Genomic DNA, 12,178 nt, shown 5'->3' with positions numbered 1-12,178 from the left:
TGCACACTGCACACCCCTCCCCCCACTACCCCCTTTAGTTCATGTCCATGTGTCACAAGTTCTTTAGCTACTACATTTCCCATACTATTCTTGCCCTCCCCCTATTTTCTACCTACCATCTATGCTACTTATTCTCTGTACCTTCTCCCCTCTTCTCCTCCTCCCACTCCCCTGTTGCAACCCTCCATGTGATTTCCATTACTGTAGTTTTGTTCCTGATCTAGCTGTCTGCTTAGTTTGCTTTTGTTTTAGGTGTGGTTGTTAATAACTGTGAGTTTGCTGTTTTTTTCACTATTCATATTTTTTATCTTCTTTTTCTTAGATAAGTCCCTTTAACATTTCATATAATAAGGGCTTGGTGATGATGAACTCTGAACTTGACCTTATATGAGAAAGCTTTTTATCTGCCCTTCCATTCTAGATGAGAGCTTTGCTGGAGAGAGCTATCTTAAATGTAGGTTTTTGGATTTCATGACTTGGAATATTTCTTTCCAGACCCTTCTTGCCTATAAGGTCTCTTTTAAGAAATCAACTTCTGGCCAAGAAGGAGGTGTAGGTGGAAACACTGTTCCTCCCCTCACAACCAAGATTAAGACAACAAAGTTTTAGTAACAAAAATGCAACCAAAACACAGAAAATTGAACTGTACGAAAGTCTGACAACGACCTTTCATCCAGACTGGTAAGAGGGGCGGAGTCAGTGCCTGGTGGAGAGGGGTCACGCAGGAAAAAGCAGCTGGACTGACCCAGGTGCGCAGGTGGCAGTTGGCAGATCTCAGGTGTGGGTGGCAATGGGTGGACCCAGTGAGGGTGCAAGGCGGCTGGCTGACTGCGGTCACACATTCACACTCAGATAAACCAGGCAAAAGGAGCAAGCAGTGAGACAGACTGCACAAACTAGGGACCCAGTGACAGGAATTAAAGCCTAAAAGCACCAATTGGAAAAACTTTTGGGGTTGAGGTGCCGGAAGAGGCTTCCAGGCTCACAGAGAGTTCTCTGGAGAGACCCATAGGGTCCTGGAGGGTGTACAAGCCCACACACCCAGGAACCAGCACCAGAGGGGCCCAATTTGCTTGCAAGAAGCAGCAGAGGGGACCAAAATCTGAGAGAGAGGGTGGAACAAGTGCCATTGCTCCTCTCTGACCCCACCCCCACATAAGCATCACAACTCAGCAACTGGATTGCCCAGTCCTGGCTAACACCTAAGGCTCTACCTCTCATGCATAACAGATGCAAACAGACCAAAACGTGATGGCTCAAGAAGAACAGCTCAAAGCTCCAGAGCCAATACTTCTAAGCAACAAAGAGATAGCCAACCTATCAGATGCACAGTTCAAAACACTGGTGATCAGGATGCTCACAGAACTGGTTGATTTAAGTCACAAATTAGAGGAACATATGAAGGCTAAACTAAGTGAAATGAAGGGAAATGCACAGGAAACCAATAGTTTCCTCTGAGGGAAAGGAAACGGGGACTCAAATCAAGGGAATGGACCAGAAGGAAGAAAAAATGGCCAAACAGAACACAATGAAGAAACAAGAATTCCAAAAAATGAGGAGAGGCTTAGGAATCTCCAGAACATCTTTCAACATTCCAGCATCCGAATTATAGGGGCACCAGAAGGGGAAGAGGAACAGCAACAAGTGGAAAAGTTATTTGAACAAATGATAAAGGAGAATTTTCCCAATCTGGCAAAGGAAATGGGCTTCCAGGAAGTTTAGGAAGCTCAGAGTTCCAAAGTAGTTGGACCCAAGAAGGAACACACCAAGGCACATCGTAATGATATTAGCCAAGATTCAAATGAAGGAGAGAATCCTAGAAATAGCAAGAGATAAGGGGACAGTCACCTACAAAGGAGTTCCCATCAGACTGTCAGTTGATTTCTCAAAAGAGACCTTACAGGCAAGAAGGGGCTGGAAAGAAGTATTCCAAGTCATGAAACCCAGAGATCTACAACCAAGATTGCTCTATCCAGCAAAACTTTCATTAAGAATGGAAGGGAAGATAAAGTGCTTCTCAGATAAGGTCAAATTCAAGGAATTCATCATCACCAAGGACTTATTATATGAAATGTTAAAGGGATTTATCTAAGAAAAAGAAGATAAAAAAGATGAACAGTGAGAGGACAGCAAACTCACAGTTATTAACAACCACACCTAAAACAAAAGCAAACTAAGAGGACAGCTAGATCAGGAGCAGAACCATAGAAATGGAGATCACATGAAGGGTTAGCAACAGGGGAGTGGGAGGAGAAGGGGGGAGAAGGTATAGAGAATAAGTAGCATAGATGGTAGGTAGAAAATCAACAGGGGGGAGGGCAAGAATAGTATGGGAAATATAGAATCTAAAGAACTTGTGACACATGGACATAAACTAAAGGGGAGGAATGATGGGGGAGGGGGTGTACAGGGTGCAGGGGACTTAAGGGGGGAAATGGGACAACTGTAATAGCATCAATAAAATATATTAAAAAAAAAGAAATCAGCTGACAGTGTGATGGGAACTTTTTTGTAGGTGACTGTCCCCTTATTTCTTGCTGCTTCTAGAATTCTCTCCATTTTAATCCTGGGTAATGTAATTATGATGTGCCTTGGTGTGTTCCTTCTTGGGTTCACCTTCTTTGGGACTCTCTGAGCTTCCTGGACTTCTTGGAAGTCTATTTCCTTTGCCAGATTGGGAAAATTCTCCTGTATTATTTGTTCAGATAACTTTTTCACCTGTTGCTGTTCCTCTTCCCCTTCTGGTACCCCTATAATTCGGATGCTGGAATGTTGAAAGATGTTCTGGAGATTCCTAAGCCTCTCCTCAGTTTTTGGAATTCTTGTTTCTTCATTGTGTTCTGTTTGGTCATTTTTTTCTTCCTTCTGGTCCACTCCCTTGATTTGAGTCCCAGTTTCCTTTCCCTCACTATTGGTTTCCTGTGCATTTCCTTTCATTTCACTTAGTTTAGCCTTCATATGTTCCTCTAATTTGTGACTTAAATCAACCAGTTCTGTGAGCATCCTGATCACCAGTGTTTTGAACTGTGCATCTGATAGGTTGGCTATCTCTTTGTTGCTTAGAAGTATTGGCTCTGGAGCTTTGAGCTGTTCGTCTGCTTGAGCCATCACGTTTTGGTCTGTTCGCACCTGTTATGGATGAGGGGTGGAGTCTTATATGTTCACCAGGGTGGGTCTACCCAGTCGCTGGGTTGTGACTAGGGGTGGGGTCAGAGAGGGAGAAATGGTATTTGTTCCACTCTCTGATTTTGGTCCCCTCTGCCACTTCTCAGAAGCAAAGTGGGCCATTCTGGTGCTGGTTCCTGGGCGTGTGGGCTTGTGTACATTCTAGGACCCTGTGGGTCTCCCCAGAAAACTCTCCCATGAGGCTGGGAGCCTCTCCTGTTACCTCAAATCCTGAAAGTTTTTCCAATTGGTGCTCTTAGGCTTTATTTCTCATTGCTGGGGCCCTGGGCTGTGCAGTCTGTCTCACTGACTGTTTTTAAACCTGCCTGGTTTATCTGCATGCGAATGTGTCTGGGGTCATCTAGCTGCCTTGCGAGCCTTACTGGGTTTTTGTCCCATGCCCGCCAAGTGTGATAACTACCGCCTTTTCCTGCTGGGACCCTTCTCCACCGCACGGTGAATTCAACCCTCTTACCAGTCTGGATGAATGGTTCATTGTTTTTGGACTTCGGTAAAGTTCAATTTTCTGTCTTGTTTGTGTTTTTGTTTCTAAATCTTTGTTTTCTTTAAATTTGGTTGTGCGAGATGATGCAATATTTCCAGCTATGCCTCCATCTTGGCAGGAAGTCCCAATTTGTACTTCTTAATCCCTTAAACTTTTCCCCCACTCTCACCCCTCTTCCTCCCAATTGGTAACCCTCCACATCATTTCCATATCTGTGATTCTGTTTCTGTTATGCCTGTTTGCTTAGTTTGTTTTTAAGATTCAATTGTTAATAGTTGTGAATTTATTGCCATTTTAATGTTCATAGTTTTTATCTTTTTCTTAAATAAGTTCCTTTAACATTTCATATAATAATACTTGGTGATGATAAATTCCACTAGCTTTACCTTGTTTGGGAAGCACTTCATTTGTCCTTCCATTTAAGTGATAGTTTTGCTGGGTAGAATAATCTAGGTTGTAGGGCCTAGCTTTTCATCACTTTGAACACTTCTTGCCCATCTCTTCTTCCCTGCAAAGTTTCTCTTGAGAAATCAGCTAAAAGTCTTATGAGAACTCCTTTGTAGGTAACTATCTGTTTTTTTTTCTTGCTGCTTTTAAGATTCTTTCTTTATCCTTAACTGTTGGCATTTTGATTATAATGTGTCTTGGTGTGGTCCTCTTTGGTTCCATCTTGTTTGGGACTCTGTGCTTTCTGGACTTAAAAATCTATTCCATTCAGTAAATTAGGGAAGTTTTCTTTCATTAGTTTTTCAAATAAGTTTTCTTTTTTATTTATTTATTTATTCATTTATTTATTTAATTGATTATGCTGTTACAGTTGTTCTATTCCCCCCTTCATTCCCCTCCACCCTACCCCCCCATTCCCAACATTACCCCCCTTTAGTTTATGACCATGTGTCTCCAGTCCTTTAGATTCTATATTTCCCATGCTATTCTTGCCCCCCCATCTATTTTCTTTCTGCTGTCTATGCTACTTATTTTCTGTACCTTCTCCCCCCATCTCCTCCTCCCACTCCCCTGTTGCTAACCCTCCTTGAGATCTTCATTTCTATGTCTCCACTCCTGATCTATCTGTCCTTTTAGTTTGCTTTCGTTTTAGGTGTGGTTGTTAATAACTGAGTTTGTTGTCCTTTCACTGTTCATGTTTCTTTAACTTCTTTTTCTCAGATAAGTCCCTTTAACATTTCATATAATAAGGGCTTGGTGATGATGAACTCCTTGAATTTGATCTTATCTGAGAAGCACCTTATCTGTCCTTCCATTCTAAATGAAAGTTTTGCTGGATAGAGCAATCTTGGTTGTAGATCTCTGGGTTTCATGACTTGGAATACCTCTTTCCAGCCCCTTCTTGCCTGTAAGGTCTCTTTTGAGAAATCCGCTGACAGTCTGATGGGGACTCCTTTGTAGGTGACTGTCCCCTTATCTCTTGCTGCTTCTAGGATTCTCTCCTTCATTTTAATTTTGGCTAATGTAATTATGATGTGCCTTGGTGTGTTCCTTCTTGGGTCCAACTTCTTTGGTACTCTCTGAGCTTCCTGGATTTCCTGGAAGTCTATTTCCTTTGCCAAATTGGGGAAATTTTCCTTTATTATTTGTTCAAATAAGTTTTCCACTGGTGGCTGTGCCTTTCCCCTTTCTGGTACCCCTATAATTCGGATATTGGAGCGTTTAAAGATGTCCTGGAGGTTCCTAAGACTCTCCTCATTTCTTTGAATTCTTGCTTCTTGACTCTTTTCTGTTTGGCCATTATTTGGTTTCTTCTGGTCCACTCCATTGATTTGAGTCCCAGTTTCCTTTTCATCGCTATTGGTTTCCTGTGCAATTCCGTTCATTTCAATTAGTTTCGCCTTCATATGTTTCTCTGATTTGTGGCTATAATCAACCAGTTCTGTGAGGATCCTGATGACCAGTGTTTTAAACTGTGCGTCTGAGAGTTTTGCTATTTCTTCATCGCTTAGGTCTATGGGCTCAGGGATTTCAAGAATTTGCGACATTTTTGGTCTGTTCTGGCCCTTTAAGTGTGAAAAGCAGCGCCTTGGACTCCTAGGTCGCTGGGTTGTGACGCTGTATGTGGGGGCGTGGTCAGAGCGGGGAAATGGCAGCGCCCTCTACTGCCGCTTGCCGCGGGGAAGCCGGCCCGGTCCAACCGCCCACTCCCTTGCCTTTCCACTCTAGCACAAATAGGCGACCCCAGTCAACACGCAGCACCGCTTCCCCGCTGTCTCCTCCGCGGTCGCTCGCCTGGTCACTCGCTTGGTCGCTCACTAGGTCCAACCCTGCACCTGGATTCCGCATCTGGATTCCGCGCCTGAGCCTGTCTGACCGAGTCCTCCTGTGCAATCCCGCTCCACCAGCCACTGGTTTCACCCCTTACCGGTCAGGCTGCAGAATTTGTTGTTAACGGACTTCCGAAAAGTTCAATTTTCCATGTTCTGGCTGTGTTTTGTGTTGCTAATATTTAGTTGTCCCTAAACTTGGTTGTGTGAGAAGGCACGGCACATCCACCTATACCTCCATCTTGGCGGAAGTCTCTCAAATAAGTTTTCAATTTCTTGCTTTTTCTCTTCTCCTCCTGGCACCCCCTATAATTCAAATATTGGTATGTTTAAAGATGTCCCAGAGTCTCCTTAGCATATCCTTGTGTTTTTTTATTCTTGTTTTCTTCTTGCCATTCTGATTGGTTTTTTTCTTCCTTATGTTCCAAATCATTCATTTGATTCTTGGCTTCATGCCTTCCACTGTTGGTTCCCATAAAATTTTCATTATCTCACTTAAAGTAACCTCTGCCTGAGTCTTTTCTATGCGGTTGAAGTACCCAATGAGTTCCTTGAGCATCCTTATAACTAGTGTTTTTATACTTTTTATTTTTAGAGAGGGGGAAGGAGGGAGAGAAACATTGATGTGTGGGAGAGACTGGTTGCCTCTCACATGCCCCAAATAGTGATCTGCCTGCAACTCAGGCATGTGCCCTGAGAATCAAACCAGAGACCTTTCAATTTGTAGGCTGACACTCAATCTACTGAGCCACACCAGCCAGGGATAACCAGTGTTTTGATCTCTGCATCTGATAGAATGCTTATCTCCATTTCATTCTTTTTCTGGAGTTTTGTTCTTTTCTTTCATTTGGGCCATATTTCTTTGTCTCTTCAATTTGACAGTCTCACTGTGTTTGTTTTTTACGTATTAGGTAGAGCTTCTTTGACTCTCTATCTTAGTAGTGTGGACTATTGTAGAAAAGTGCACAGGTAATTTGGATGGGAGTCTTGGGGAATTGCCAGGGCAGGGCTACTCATGTTGTTGCTCTGTGGCTTTGTGTGTGGGAGGACTCAGAGAGGAGACAATGCTGCTGCCTGGCCTATGGAGTTTTGCTCAAGAGTAAGCTGTCTCCTAGCACTCACTCTGATGCCAGTCATGTTAATTTCTCTCTGTATGCCACTGGTGCTCTTCCAACTGTTGCCCTGGTGCTGAAGGCAAGAGGGAGGGAGTCTGTGTAACTCCTAAGTCCATTGTAGGCCTTCTAAGAGGAGATTTCTGAGAGGTCTACACTTTCTTCTGTTTTCCCAACTTCCACTGGTTTTTACAGCCAGAAGTTATGGGAACTTATTTTCCTAGCACTGAAACCCTGGGCTGGGTGGTATGGTGTAGGGCTGCCATTGCTCCTTATGTATCCCTCCCAATTTTTATCTATCACAGATGGGTTTGGTAATGCCCTTCCTCATCTCTGTGCCTCTCAGCATCTCTTCACTTCTCTGAATCTCTGTCCCTGCTACCCATCTGGATGAACGTAGCTTTTTTAATACCTTGGTTGTCAGACCTCCATACAGCTCGATTTTCTGATAATTCTGGATGATATTTGTCTTGTAGTCTAATTGTAATTTTTGCTGTGGATGTGTGAGGATGTGAACCATGTTCACCTACTTACATTTCTTCTTGAAACAGTTTGGTAATTTGTTTTTTCCAGGAATTAAAAATTTTCATTTATATTATGTAATTTGTTGGCCTACAGTCATTCAGAAGATAATTTTATCATTTTTTATTTCTATAAGATAGAAAATACATATGACTAATGTCTCCCCTTTTATTTCTTATTTTATTTTATTTTATTATTTTTTGTCATAAAGGTTGCTGCTATTTTTTATTTATTTTTTATTTTTTAATAAATGGGTTAGGGTTAGGGGTTAGGGTCAGGGTTAGGGTTAGGTATTAGGTAGAGCTTCTTTGACTCTCTATCTTAGTAGTGTGGACTATTGTAGAAAAGTGCACAGGTAATTTGGATGGGAGTCTTGGGGAATTGCCAGGGCAGGGCTACTCATGTTGTTGCTCTGTGGCTTTGTGTGTGGGAGGATTCAAAGAGGAGACAATGCTGCTGCTCCTCCCCTCTTTAGAGGGGAAGGGAAGGAGAAAGGGAGAGAAACATCAATGCATGGTTGCCCTTTGTGCATTCCCTGCTGGGAGCTGGCCTGCTGGGAACCGGCCTGCAACCCAGGCGTGTGCCCTGACTGGGAATCGAACCGTGATTGTCTGGTTCGCAGGCCCGAGCTCAATCCACTGAGCTACACCAGCCAGAGCCTTATTTCTTATTTTAGCTATTTGATACTTCTCTCTTTTAGTCTTTGCCATTCCAGTTAAAGGTTTGTCAACCTTATTTATCTTTTCAAAGAATTAACATTTAGTTTTATATTTACTTTATTCTATAGTCTAGTTTATCAATATCCACTCTAATTCTTATTATTTCTTCTTATTACTTTGGGTTTAGTTTGCTTTTCTTTTCTTTTTCCTTTAGTGTCTTTTTTTTAAAAAAAAGATTTTGTTTATTTACTTTTAGAGAGAAGGAGAAAGAGGGGAAGAGAAACATGAATGTGTGAGAGATACATCGATCAGTTACCTCTCACATACCCCCCAGTGGGGATCTGGCCCCCAACCCAGGCAACCTGTGCCCTGACTGGGAATCAAACTGGCAACCTTTTGCTTCACAGGCTAAAATTCAATCCACTGAGCCACACCAGCCAGGAATCCGTTAGTATCTTAATGTGGAAGTTTGGTTTATTGATTTGAGATTATTCTTTTTTAATATACCTATTTACAGCTATAAATTTTCATGTGAGCACTTGTATCATAAAAGTTTTGCTATGTTGTTCTATATTTTAACTTATACCAAACTATAGTCTTATTTTTTTGGATTTCTTCTTTAACTCATTGGTTATTTATTACCATATTGTCTAATTTTTACACATTTCCCTATTTTATTTCTATTATTAATTTCCAATTTCCAATAAAAGGAAACACCCTTTTACAAGTTTAAGTCTCTTAAATTTTTGGAGGTTTTCCTCATGGCCTGCGTCTCTATAACCTGGAGAATGCGTATCAAGTGTACTGGAGAAGACTGTGTATTCTGCTACTGGTGGATAGAGTTCTCTGTAGAAGTCTGTTTGTGTAGACTGTCATTCCTTATTGATCTTCTGCATAGTTGTTTTATACACTATTTTTAAAAAGATTTTATTTATTTATGTTTAGAGAGGAGAAGGGAGGGAGAAAGAGGAGAAGAGAAACATCAATATGTGGTTGCCTCTAGTATGCCCCCAAATGGGGACCTGGCCCACAACCCAGGCATGTGCCCTAACTGGGAATCAAACTGTGATCCTTTGGTTCACAGGTCAGTGCACAATCCACTGGGATACACCAGCCAGGGCTGTTTTATACACTACTGATGGTGGAGTGTTGAAGTTTCTGTTCATTGTTGAATTATTTCTCCTCTTAATTCTACCCACCTTTGTTTCATGTATTTCAGGACTCTTTTGTTAGGTGTATATATGTTTATAATTTTTATAATTTCAAGATGGAGTGATCCTTTTATCAATATAAAGTATCACTCTTTAGCTCAGGTAACACTTTTGTTTTAAAGTCTATTTTGTCTGATATAAGCATGGCCATTTCAGCTTTCATGTGCTTTCTGTTTGCGTGTTATATTTTTTCCCATCCTTTACTTTCAACCTGTTTATAGCTTTGAATCTAAAGTTTGTCTCCTGTAGACAGCATAGAATTAGATCATTTTAAAATCCATTCTGGCTCTTTTTGTGTTTTTGCAGCGTAAGGAGTCATGAGCAGTAAATTCTCCAGAAACACCCTTTAGGAGGTGGTGCAGGAAGTCCTGCAGGGGAACCAGTGCAAGTGCTGGAAGTTTTTGGAGACGGTGGAGCTGCAGATCACCTTGAAGAACTATGACCCCCGAGAAGGACAAACGCTTCTTGGGCACAATCAGGCTTAAGTCCACTCCCTGCCCCAAGTTCTCTGTGTGTGTTCTGGGGAACCAGCAGCACTGTGATGAGGCCAACGCCATGGAAATCCCCCACATGAACGTCGAGGTGCTGAAGAAACTCAGCAAGAATAAGAAACTGGTCAAGAAGCTGGCCAAGAAGTATGATGCCTTTTTGGCTTCAGAGTCTCTGATCAAGCAGATACCGGGAATCCTGGGCCCAGGCCTGAATAAGGCTGGCAAGTTCCTTTCCTTGTTGACCCATGATGAGAACATGGTGGCCAAAGTTGATAAAGTCAAATCCACAATCAAGTTTTAGATGAAGAAGGTGCTGTGTCTGGCAATGGCTGTTGGCCATGTGAAGATGACAAATGATGAGCTTGAGTGCAACATCCACTTAATTGTCAATTTCTGGGTGTCACTACTCAAAAAAGAACTGGCAGGATGTCCCGGCTTTGTTCATCAAGAGCACCATGGACAAGCCCCAGAGCTTGTACTAAGGCACAGCTCAATAAACCATACTGTTACCAAAAAATAAATATTAAAAAAATCCATTCTGCCTATCTCTGCCTTTTAAATGGAGAATTAATCCATTTATATTTAGAATAATATTATAGGAATAAGGAAGTCTTTACTTCTGTCATTTTGCTATTTGTTTTATGCATGTCTTACAGCTTTTTTGCGTCCCTTATACACTCTATTGCCAGCTTTTTTTTTGTATTCAGCTGATTTTTTGTATTTACAGGTATTGATTCCCATCTGATTCCCTTCTGTGTTTTTCTATAAACATCTTTGTGATTACCATAGGGACATAGAACATCCTAAAGATGTAACAGTCTCATTTGAATAAAAACCAAGTTTACTCCTATGCACCTTCCTCTCCCCTTCCTTCATTTTTAAAGTTTTATTTATTTATTTTTAGAGAGACAGAAAGGGAGGGAGAGAAACATTAATGTGTGAGAGAAACACTGGTCAGTTGCCTCTTTCATGCCCCTAACTGGGGACCTGGCCCACAATTCAGTCATGTGCCCTGACTGGAAATCAAACCAGCAACCTTCCAGTTCTCAAGACAGTGCTCAATTTACTGAGTTACACCAGCCAGAGCTCTTTATGTTTTGATCTCACATACTATATCTTCATGCATTGTGTACCCAATAACATATATTAAAATTATATATATGTATTTGTCTTTTAAATTATGTAGAAAACAAAAGGTGCAGTTACAACCAAAATCACAAAAATATTGACTTTTATATATGCTCATGTATTAACTTTCCCTGGAGATCTTTATATCTTCATTTAAATTTAAGTTATTGTTTAGCATCCTTTAATTTTTTTTAAAGATTTTACTTTTATAGAGAGAGAAAGAGAGGGAGAGAAACATTCATGTGTGAGAGAAACATCAATTGGTTGCCTCTCACACGCCCCCAACTGGGGACCTGGCCCACAACCCAGGCATGTGCCCTGACGGGGAATTGAGCTGGTGATCTTTTGCTTTTCTGGACAACACCCAACCCCCTGAGCTACACCAGTCAGGGCTAGCATTTTTTGATTTTGACTTGAAGGACTCTCCCTTAGCATTTATTGCAGGGCAGTCTAGTGGTAACAAATTCCCTTACTTTTGTTTATTTTGGCATGTCTCAATTTCTCCATCATTTTTGGAGAAGTGTGGGAAGAGGAAAAACATTCTACAGTCCTATGATCAAATCTCAGTTTTTTAGTAAGCCTATGCTTCTGGACTGCAAATTTCACAAGTGTTTCTCAGTTTTTCTTCCCCACTAGGTAGGACAGGATGGCTAGAATGCACGGTAGTTGGGTATTTTCCATCTCCCTCATGAGAGACCAGAGCATACTGGACTCTGGTATTTCCTTCCTTCAGGTTTGTTAGGCTCTGGTAATAACCCAACAGGTTAGTTTCTCATTAATTAGTTTACCCTAAGTGAAGGCCTTGTTAATAAAAATGGAGCCCTCTTGATATTTCAAAATGGTTTCTTTCCCCTCCTACTGCAGAAGCATGGGGAGCTTTTTCTCTGATATTTACTGTGGGAATCTGGCCCAGATCCTGGAGGTAAATCTCAAAAGCCTATGACTGCTTCCACGTGGAGTTTTCAACTCTCAGACTTATCCACACTTAGCCTCCAGCAACTTGTAAATTATGGTTCACATTGTACTATACAGCTGCACTGGTTCCACAGCAGCTTCTGCTGTTGAGTCTCCGCACCAGTAACCTATGACTTCCTTATTTCCATATCTGC

At 41.6% G+C, this 12,178-nt stretch overlaps 1 pseudogene; it reads left to right on the top strand.

Moving 5' to 3' along the window:
• The window catches only part of LOC119051098 (60S ribosomal protein L10a-like), a 35,898-nt pseudogene extending 25,475 nt beyond the window's left edge, over positions 1 to 10,423 (top strand).
• The last annotated feature ends 1,755 nt before the right edge of the window (positions 10,424 to 12,178 follow it).

This window comes from Artibeus jamaicensis, unplaced genomic scaffold (genome assembly GCF_021234435.1).
Source record: "Artibeus jamaicensis isolate MK-2021 breed Jamaican fruit bat unplaced genomic scaffold, CSHL_Jam_final contig_456, whole genome shotgun sequence".
Taxonomy (NCBI): Eukaryota; Metazoa; Chordata; class Mammalia; order Chiroptera; family Phyllostomidae; genus Artibeus; species Artibeus jamaicensis.
The sequence above is the reverse complement of the archived record's forward strand: the minus strand, read 5'-3'. Positions and strand labels throughout refer to the sequence as shown.